The sequence below is a fragment of the Lampetra planeri genome, chromosome 45 (assembly GCF_965212315.1).
Source record: "Lampetra planeri chromosome 45, kcLamPlan1.2.h2, whole genome shotgun sequence".
In the NCBI taxonomy this organism is placed as follows: Eukaryota; Metazoa; Chordata; class Hyperoartia; order Petromyzontiformes; family Petromyzontidae; genus Lampetra; species Lampetra planeri.
The window spans coordinates 6,563,086-6,572,018 of record NC_136151.1 but is presented as its reverse complement, the minus strand read 5'-3'; positions in this window follow the sequence as shown (position 1 = coordinate 6,572,018).

Here is an 8,933-nt window from a genome sequence, read left to right as displayed (position 1 = left end):
AGTGTAGTGATGTACACTCGTGTGTGTGTGTGTGAGATAGTGTAGTGATGTACACTCGTGTATGTGATAGTGTAGTGATGTACACTCGTGTGTGTGATAGTGTAGTGATGTACACTGGTGTATGTGATAGTGTAGTGATGTACACTCGTGTGTGTGTGTGTGTGATAGTGTAGTGATGTACACTCGTGTGTGTGTGATGGTGTAGTGATGTACACTCGTGTGTGTGTGATGGTGTAGTGATGTACACTCGTGTGTGTGTGATAGTGTAGTGATGTACACTCGTGTGTGTGTGTGTGTAATGGTGTAGTGATGTACACTCGTGTGTGTGTGTGATAGTGTAGTGATGTACACTCGTGTGTGTGTGTGAGTGTAGTGATGTACACTCGTGTGTGTGTGTGATAGTGTAGTGATGTACACTCGTGTGTGTGTGTGAGTGTAGTGATGTATACTCGTGTGTGTGAGATAGTGTAGTGATGTACACTCGTGTGTGTGAGATAGTGTAGTGATGTACACTCGTGTGTGTGTGATAGTTTAGTGATGTACACTGTGTGTGTGTGAGTGTAGTGATGTACACTGTGTGTGTGTGATAGTGTAGTGATGTACACTGTGTGTGTGATAGTGTAGTGATGTACACTCGTGTGTGTGTGATAGTGTAGTGATGTACACTCGTGTGTGTGTGATAGTGTAGTAATGTACACTCGTGTGTGTGTGATAGTGTAGTGATGTACACTGTGTGTGTGATGGTGTAGTGATGTACACTCGTGTGTGTGTGATAGTGTAGTGATGTACACTCTTGTGTGTGTGATAGTGTAGTGATGTACACTCGTGTGTGTGTGATAGTGTAGTGATGTACACTCGTGTGTGAGATAGTGTAGTAATGTACACTCGTGTGTGTGTGATAGTGTAGTGATGTACACTCTTGTGTGTGTGATAGTGTAGTGATGTACACTCGTGTGTGTGTGATAGTGTAGTGATGTACACTGTGTGTGAGATAGTGTAGTAATGTACACTCGTGTGTGTGTGATAGTGTAGTGATGTACACTCGTGTGTGTGTGATGGTGCAGTGATGTACACTCGTGTGTGTGTGATAGTGTAGTGATGTACACTGTGTGTGAGATAGTGTAGTAATGTACACTCGTGTGTGTGTGATAGTGTAGTGATGTACACTCGTGTGTGTGATAGTGTAGTGATGTACAGTCGTGTGTGTGAGTGTAGTGATGTACACTCGTGTGTGTGTATGAGTGTAGTGATGTACACTGTGTGTGTATGAGTGTAGTGATGTACACTCGTGTGTGTGTGATAGTGTAGTGATGTACACTCGTGTGTGTGAGAGTGTAGTGATGTACACTCGTGTGTGTGTGTGATAGTGTAGTGATGTACACTCGTGTGTGTGTGTGTGTGTGATAGTGTAGTGATGTACACTCGTGTGTGTGTGTGATAGTGTAGTGATGTACACTGTGTGTGTGATGGTGTAGTGATGTACACTCGTGTGTGTGTGATGGTGCAGTGATGTACACTCGTGTGTGTGTGTGAGATAGTGTAGTAATGTACACTCGTGTGTGTGTGATAGTGTAGTGATGTACACTGTGTGTGTGATGGTGTAGTGATGTACACTCGTGTGTGTGTGATAGTGTAGTGATGTACACTCTTGTGTGTGTGATAGTGTAGTGATGTACACTCGTGTGTGTGTGTGTGTGTGTGATGGTGTAGTGATGTACACTCGTGTGTGTGATAGTGTGGTGATGTACACTGTGTGTGTGTGTGTGATAGTGTAGTGATGTACACTCGTGCGTGTGTGATAGTGTAGTGATGTACACTCGTGTGTGTGTGATAGTGTAGTGATGTACACTCGTGTGTGTGATAGTGTAGTGATGTACACTCGTGTGTGTGTGTGTGATAGTGTAGTGATGTACACTCGTGCGTGTGTGATAGTGTAGTGATGTACACTCGTGTGTGTGATAGTGTAGTGATGTACACTCGTGTGTGTGTGTGTGATAGTGTAGTGATGTACACTGTGTGTGTGTGTGATAGTGTAGTGATGTACACTCGTGTGTGTGATAGTGTAGTGATGTACACTCGTGTGTGTGTGTGATAGTGTAGTGATGTACACTCGTGTGTGTGATAGTGTAGTGATGTACACTCGTGTGTGTGTGTGTGATAGTGTAGTGATGTACACTCGTGTGTGTGTGTGTGATAGTGTAGTGATGTACACTCATGTGTGTGATAGTGTAGTGATGTACACTCGTGTGTGTGATAGTGTAGTGATGTACACTCGTGTGTGTGTGTGTGTGATAGTGTAGTGATGTACACTCGTGTGTGTGTGTGTGTGATAGTGTAGTGATGTACACTCGTGTTTGTGATAGTGTAGTGATGTACACTCGTGTGTGTGTGTGATAGTGTAGTGATGTACACTCGTGTGTGTGTGATAGTGTGGTGATGTACACTGTGTGTGTGTGATAGTGTAGTGATGTACACTCGTGTGTGTGTGATAGTGTAGTGATGTACACTCGTGTGTGTGATAGTGTAGTGATGTACACTCGTGTGTGTGATAGTGTAGTGATGTACACTCGTGTGTGTGTGTGAGATCGTGTAGTGATGTACACTCGTGTGTGTGTGTGAGATCGTGTAGTGATGTACACTCTGTGTGTGTGTGATAGTGTAGTGATGTACATTCGTGTGTGTGTGTGTGATAGTGTAATGATGTACACTCGTGTGTGTGTGGGATAGTGTAGTGATGTACATTCGTGTGTGTGTGTGATGGTGCAGTGATGTACACTCGTGTGTGTGTGTAATAGTGTAGTGATGTACACTCGTGTGTGTGTGATAGTGTAGTGATGTACACTCGTGTGTGTGTGTGATAGTGTAGTGATGTACACTCGTGTATGTGATAGTGTAGTGATGTACACTCGTGTGTGTGATAGTGTAGTGATGTACACTCGTGTGTGTGATAGTGTAGTGATGTACACTGGTGTATGTGATAGTGTAGTGATGTACACTCGTGTGTGTGTGTGTGTGATAGTGTAGTGATGTACACTCGTGTGTGTGTGATGGTGTAGTGATGTACACTCGTGTGTGTGTGTGATGGTGTAGTGATGTACACTCGTGTGTGTGTGATAGTGTAGTGATGTACACTCGTGTGTGTGTGATGGTGTAGTGATGTACACTCGTGTGTGTGTGTGAGTGTAGTGATGTACACTCGTGTGTGTGTGTGATAGTGTAGTGATGTACACTCGTGTGTGTGTGTGAGTGTAGTGATGTACACTCGTGTGTGTGAGATAGTGTAGTGATGTACACTCGTGTGTGTGAGATAGTGTAGTGATGTACACTCGTGTGTGTGAGATAGTGTAGTGATGTACACTCGTGTGTGTGTGTGATAGTGTAGTGATGTACACTCGTGTGTGTGAGATAGTGTAGTGATGTACACTCGTGTGTGTGTGATAGTGTAGTGATGTACACTCGTGTGTGTGAGATAGTGTAGTGATGTACACTCGTGTGTGTGAGATAGTGTAGTGATGTACACTCGTGTGTGTGTGATAGTTTAGTGATGTACACTGTGTGTGTGTGAGTGTAGTGATGTACACTGTGTGTGTGTGATAGTGTAGTGATGTACACTGTGTGTGTGATAGTGTAGTGATGTACACTCGTGTGTGTGTGATAGTGTAGTGATGTACACTGTGTGTGTGATGGTGTAGTGATGTACACTCGTGTGTGTGTGATAGTGTAGTGATGTACACTCTTGTGTGTGTGATAGTGTAGTGATGTACACTCGTGTGTGTGTGTGTGTGTGATGGTGTAGTGATGTACACTCGTGTGTGTGATAGTGTGGTGATGTACACTGTGTGTGTGTGTGTGATAGTGTAGTGATGTACACTCGTGTGTGTGATAGTGTAGTGATGTACACTCGTGTGTGTGTGTGTGATAGTGTAGTGATGTACACTCGTGCGTGTGTGATAGTGTAGTGATGTACACTCGTGCGTGTGTGATAGTGTAGTGATGTACACTCGTGTGTGTGTGTGTGATAGTGTAGTGATGTACACTGTGTGTGTGTGTGATAGTGTAGTGATGTACACTCGTGTGTGTGATAGTGTAGTGATGTACACTCGTGTGTGTGTGATAGTGTAGTGATGTACACTCGTGTGTGTGTGTGTGATAGTGTGGTGATGTACACTGTGTGTGTGTGTGTGTGATAGTGTAGTGATGTACACTCGTGTGTGTGATAGTGTAGTGATGTACACTCGTGTGTGTGTGTGTGATAGTGTAGTGATGTACACTCGTGTGTGTGTGTGTGATAGTGTAGTGATGTACACTCATGTGTGTGTGTGTGATAGTGTAGTGATGTACACTCGTGTGTGTGATAGTGTAGTGATGTACACTCGTGTGTGTGTGATAGTGTAGTGATGTACACTCGTGTGTGTGTGTGTGTGATAGTGTAGTGATGTACACTCGTGTTTGTGATAGTGTAGTGATGTACACTCGTGTGTGTGTGTGATAGTGTAGTGATGTACACTCGTGTGTGTGTGATAGTGTGGTGATGTACACTGTGTGTGTGTGATAGTGTAGTGATGTACACTCGTGTGTGTGTGATAGTGTAGTGATGTACACTCGTGTGTGTGATAGTGTAGTGATGTACACTCGTGTGTGTGATAGTGTAGTGATGTACACTCGTGTGTGTGATAGTGTAGTGATGTACACTCGTGTGTGTGTGTGAGATCGTGTAGTGATGTACACTCTGTGTGTGTGTGATAGTGTAGTGATGTACACTCGTGTGTGTGAGATAGTGTAGTGATGTACACTCGTGTGTGTGTGTGATAGTGTAGTGATGTACACTCGTGTGTGTGTGTGATAGTGTAGTGATGTACACTCGTGTGTGTGTGTGATAGTGTAATGATGTACACTCGTGTGTGTTTGTGATAGGGTAGTGATGTACATTCGTGTGTGTGTGTGTGATAGTGTAATGATGTACACTCGTGTGTGTGTGGGATAGTGTAGTGATGTACATTCGTGTGTGTGTGTGATGGTGCAGTGATGTACACTCGTGTGTGTGTGTAATAGTGTAGTGATGTACACTCGTGTGTGTGTGATAGTGTAGTGATGTACACTCGTGTGTGTGTGTGTGATAGTGTAGTGATGTACACTCGTGTATGTGATAGTGTAGTGATGTACACTCGTGTGTGTGATAGTGTAGTGATGTACACTGGTGTATGTGATAGTGTAGTGATGTACACTCGTGTGTGTGTGTGTGTGATAGTGTAGTGATGTACACTCGTGTGTGTGTGATGGTGTAGTGATGTACACTCGTGTGTGTGTGTGATGGTGTAGTGATGTACACTCGTGTGTGTGTGATAGTGTAGTGATGTACACTCGTGTGTGTGTGTGTGTGTGTGATGGTGTAGTGATGTACACTCGTGTGTGTGTGTGAGTGTAGTGATGTACACTCGTGTGTGTGTGTGATAGTGTAGTGATGTACACTCGTGTGTGTGTGTGAGTGTAGTGATGTACACTCGTGTGTGTGAGATAGTGTAGTGATGTACACTCGTGTGTGTGAGATAGTGTAGTGATGTACACTCGTGTGTGTGAGATAGTGTAGTGATGTACACTCGTGTGTGTGTGATAGTGTAGTGATGTACACTCGTGTGTGTGAGATAGTGTAGTGATGTACACTCGTGTGTGTGTGATAGTGTAGTGATGTACACTCGTGTGTGTGAGATAGTGTAGTGATGTACACTCGTGTGTGTGAGATAGTGTAGTGATGTACACTCGTGTGTGTGAGATAGTGTAGTGATGTACACTCGTGTGTGTGTGAGTGTAGTGATGTACACTGTGTGTGTGTGATAGTGTAGTGATGTACACTGTGTGTGTGATAGTGTAGTGATGTACACTCGTGTGTGTGTGATGGTGCAGTGATGTACACTCGTGTGTGTGTGTGTGAGATAGTGTAGTAATGTACACTCGTGTGTGTGTGATAGTGTAGTGATGTACACTGTGTGTGTGATGGTGTAGTGATGTACACTCGTGTGTGTGTGATAGTGTAGTGATGTACACTCTTGTGTGTGTGATAGTGTAGTGATGTACACTCGTGTGTGTGATAGTGTAGTGATGTACACTCGTGTGTGTGTGATAGTGTAGTGATGTACACTCGTGTGTGTGATAGTGTAGTGATGTACACTCGTGTGTGTGTGTGTGATAGTGTAGTGATGTACACTCGTGCGTGTGTGATAGTGTAGTGATGTACACTCGTGTGTGTGTGATAGTGTGGTGATGTACACTGTGTGTGTGTGATAGTGTAGTGATGTACACTCGTGTGTGTGATAGTGTAGTGATGTACACTCGTGTGTGTGATAGTGTAGTGATGTACACTCGTGTGTGTGATAGTGTAGTGATGTACACTCGTGTGTGTGTGTGAGATCGTGTAGTGATGTACACTCGTGTGTGTGTGTGAGATCGTGTAGTGATGTACACTCTGTGTGTGTGTGATAGTGTAGTGATGTACACTCGTGTGTGTGAGATAGTGTAGTGATGTACACTCGTGTGTGTGTGTGATAGTGTAGTGATGTACACTCGTGTGTGTGTGTGATAGTGTAATGATGTACACTCGTGTGTGTTTGTGATAGGGTAGTGATGTACATTCGTGTGTGTGTGTGTGATAGTGTAATGATGTACACTCGTGTGTGTGTGTGATGGTGCAGTGATGTACACTCGTGTGTGTGTGTAATAGTGTAGTGATGTACACTCGTGTGTGTGTGATAGTGTAGTGATGTACACTCGTGTGTGTGTGTGTGTGATAGTGTAGTGATGTACACTCGTGTATGTGATAGTGTAGTGATGTACACTCGTGTGTGTGATAGTGTAGTGATGTACACTGGTGTATGTGATAGTGTAGTGATGTACACTCGTGTGTGTGTGTGTGTGATAGTGTAGTGATGTACACTCGTGTGTGTGTGATGGTGTAGTGATGTACACTCGTGTGTGTGTGATAGTGTAGTGATGTACACTCGTGTGTGTGTGTGTGATGGTGTAGTGATGTACACTCGTGTGTGTGTGTGAGTGTAGTGATGTACACTCGTGTGTGTGTGTGATAGTGTAGTGATGTACACTCGTGTGTGTGTGTGAGTGTAGTGATGTATACTCGTGTGTGTGAGATAGTGTAGTGATGTACACTCGTGTGTGTGAGATAGTGTAGTGATGTACACTCGTGTGTGTGAGATAGTGTAGTGATGTACACTCGTGTGTGTGATAGTGTAGTGATGTACACTGTGTGTGTGATAGTGTAGTGATGTACACTCGTGTGTGTGTGATGGTGCAGTGATGTACACTCGTGTGTGTGTGTGTGAGATAGTGTAGTAATGTACACTCGTGTGTGTGTGATAGTGTAGTGATGTACACTGTGTGTGTGATGGTGTAGTGATGTACACTCGTGTGTGTGTGATAGTGTAGTGATGTACACTCTTGTGTGTGTGATAGTGTAGTGATGTACACTCGTGTGTGTGATAGTGTAGTGATGTACACTCGTGTGTGTGTGTGATAGTGTAGTGATGTACACTCGTGTGTGTGTGTGTGATAGTGTAGTGATGTACACCGTGTGTGTGTGTGATAGTGTAGTGATGTACACCGTGTGTGTGTGTGATAGTGTAGTGATGTACACTCGTGTGTGTGTGAGTGTAGTGATGTACACTGTGTGTATGAGTGTAGTGATGTACACTCATGTGTGTGTGATAGTGTAGTGATGTACACTCGTGTGTGTGTGAGTGTAGTGATGTACACTGTGTGTGTATGAGTGTAGTGATGTACACTCGTGTGTGTGTGTGATAGTGTAGTGATGTACACTCGTGTGTGTGTGTGTGATAGTGTAGTGATGTACACCGTGTGTGTGTGTGTGATAGTGTAGTGATGTACACTCGTGTGTGTGTGTGATAGTGTAGTGATGTACACTCGTGTGTGTGTGTGATAGTGTAGTGATGTACACCGTGTGTGTGTGTGTGATAGTGTAGTGATGTACACTCGTGTGTGTGTGTGATAGTGTAGTGATGTACACTCGTGTGTGTGTGTGATAGTGTAGTGATGTACACTCGTGTGTGTGTGTGATAGTGTAGTGATGTACACCGTGTGTGTGTGTGTGTGTGATAGTGTAGTGATGTACACTCGTGTGTGTGTGTGATAGTGTAGTGATGTACACCGTGTGTGTGTGATAGTGTAGTGATGTACACTCGTGTGTGTGTGATAGTGTAGTGATGTACACTCGTGTGTGTGTGTGATAGTGTAGTGATGTACACTCGTGTGTGTGTGTGATAGTGTAGTGATGTACACTGTGTGTGTGTGTGATAGTGTAGTGATGTACACTGTGTGTGTATGAGTGTAGTGATGTACACTCGTGTGTGTGTGATAGTGTAGTGATGTACACTGTGTGTGTGTGATAGTGTAGTGATGTACACTGTGTGTGTGATAGTGTAGTGATGTACACTCGTGTGTGTGTGTGATAGTGTAGTGATGTACTCTCGTGTGTGTGTGTGATAGTGTAGTGATGTACACTGTGTGTGTGTGTGTGTGTGATAGTGTAGTGATGTACACTGTGTGTGTATGAGTGTAGTGATGTACACTGTGTGTGTGTGATAGTGTAGTGATGTACACTGTGTGTGTGTGATAGTGTAGTGATGTACACTGTGTGTGAGATAGTGTAGTGATGTACACTCGTGTGTGTGTGTGTGTGTGAGTGTAGTGATGTACACTCGTGTGTGTGTGTGATAGTGTAGTGATGTACACTGTGTGTGTGATAGTGTAGTGATGTACACTCTTGTGTGTGTGATAGTGTAGTGATGTACACTCGTGTGTGTGTGTGTGTGTGATGGTGTAGTGATGTACACTCGTGTGTGTGTGATGGTGTAGTGATGTACACTCGTGTGTGTGTGTGATAGTGTAGTGATGTACACTCGTGTGTG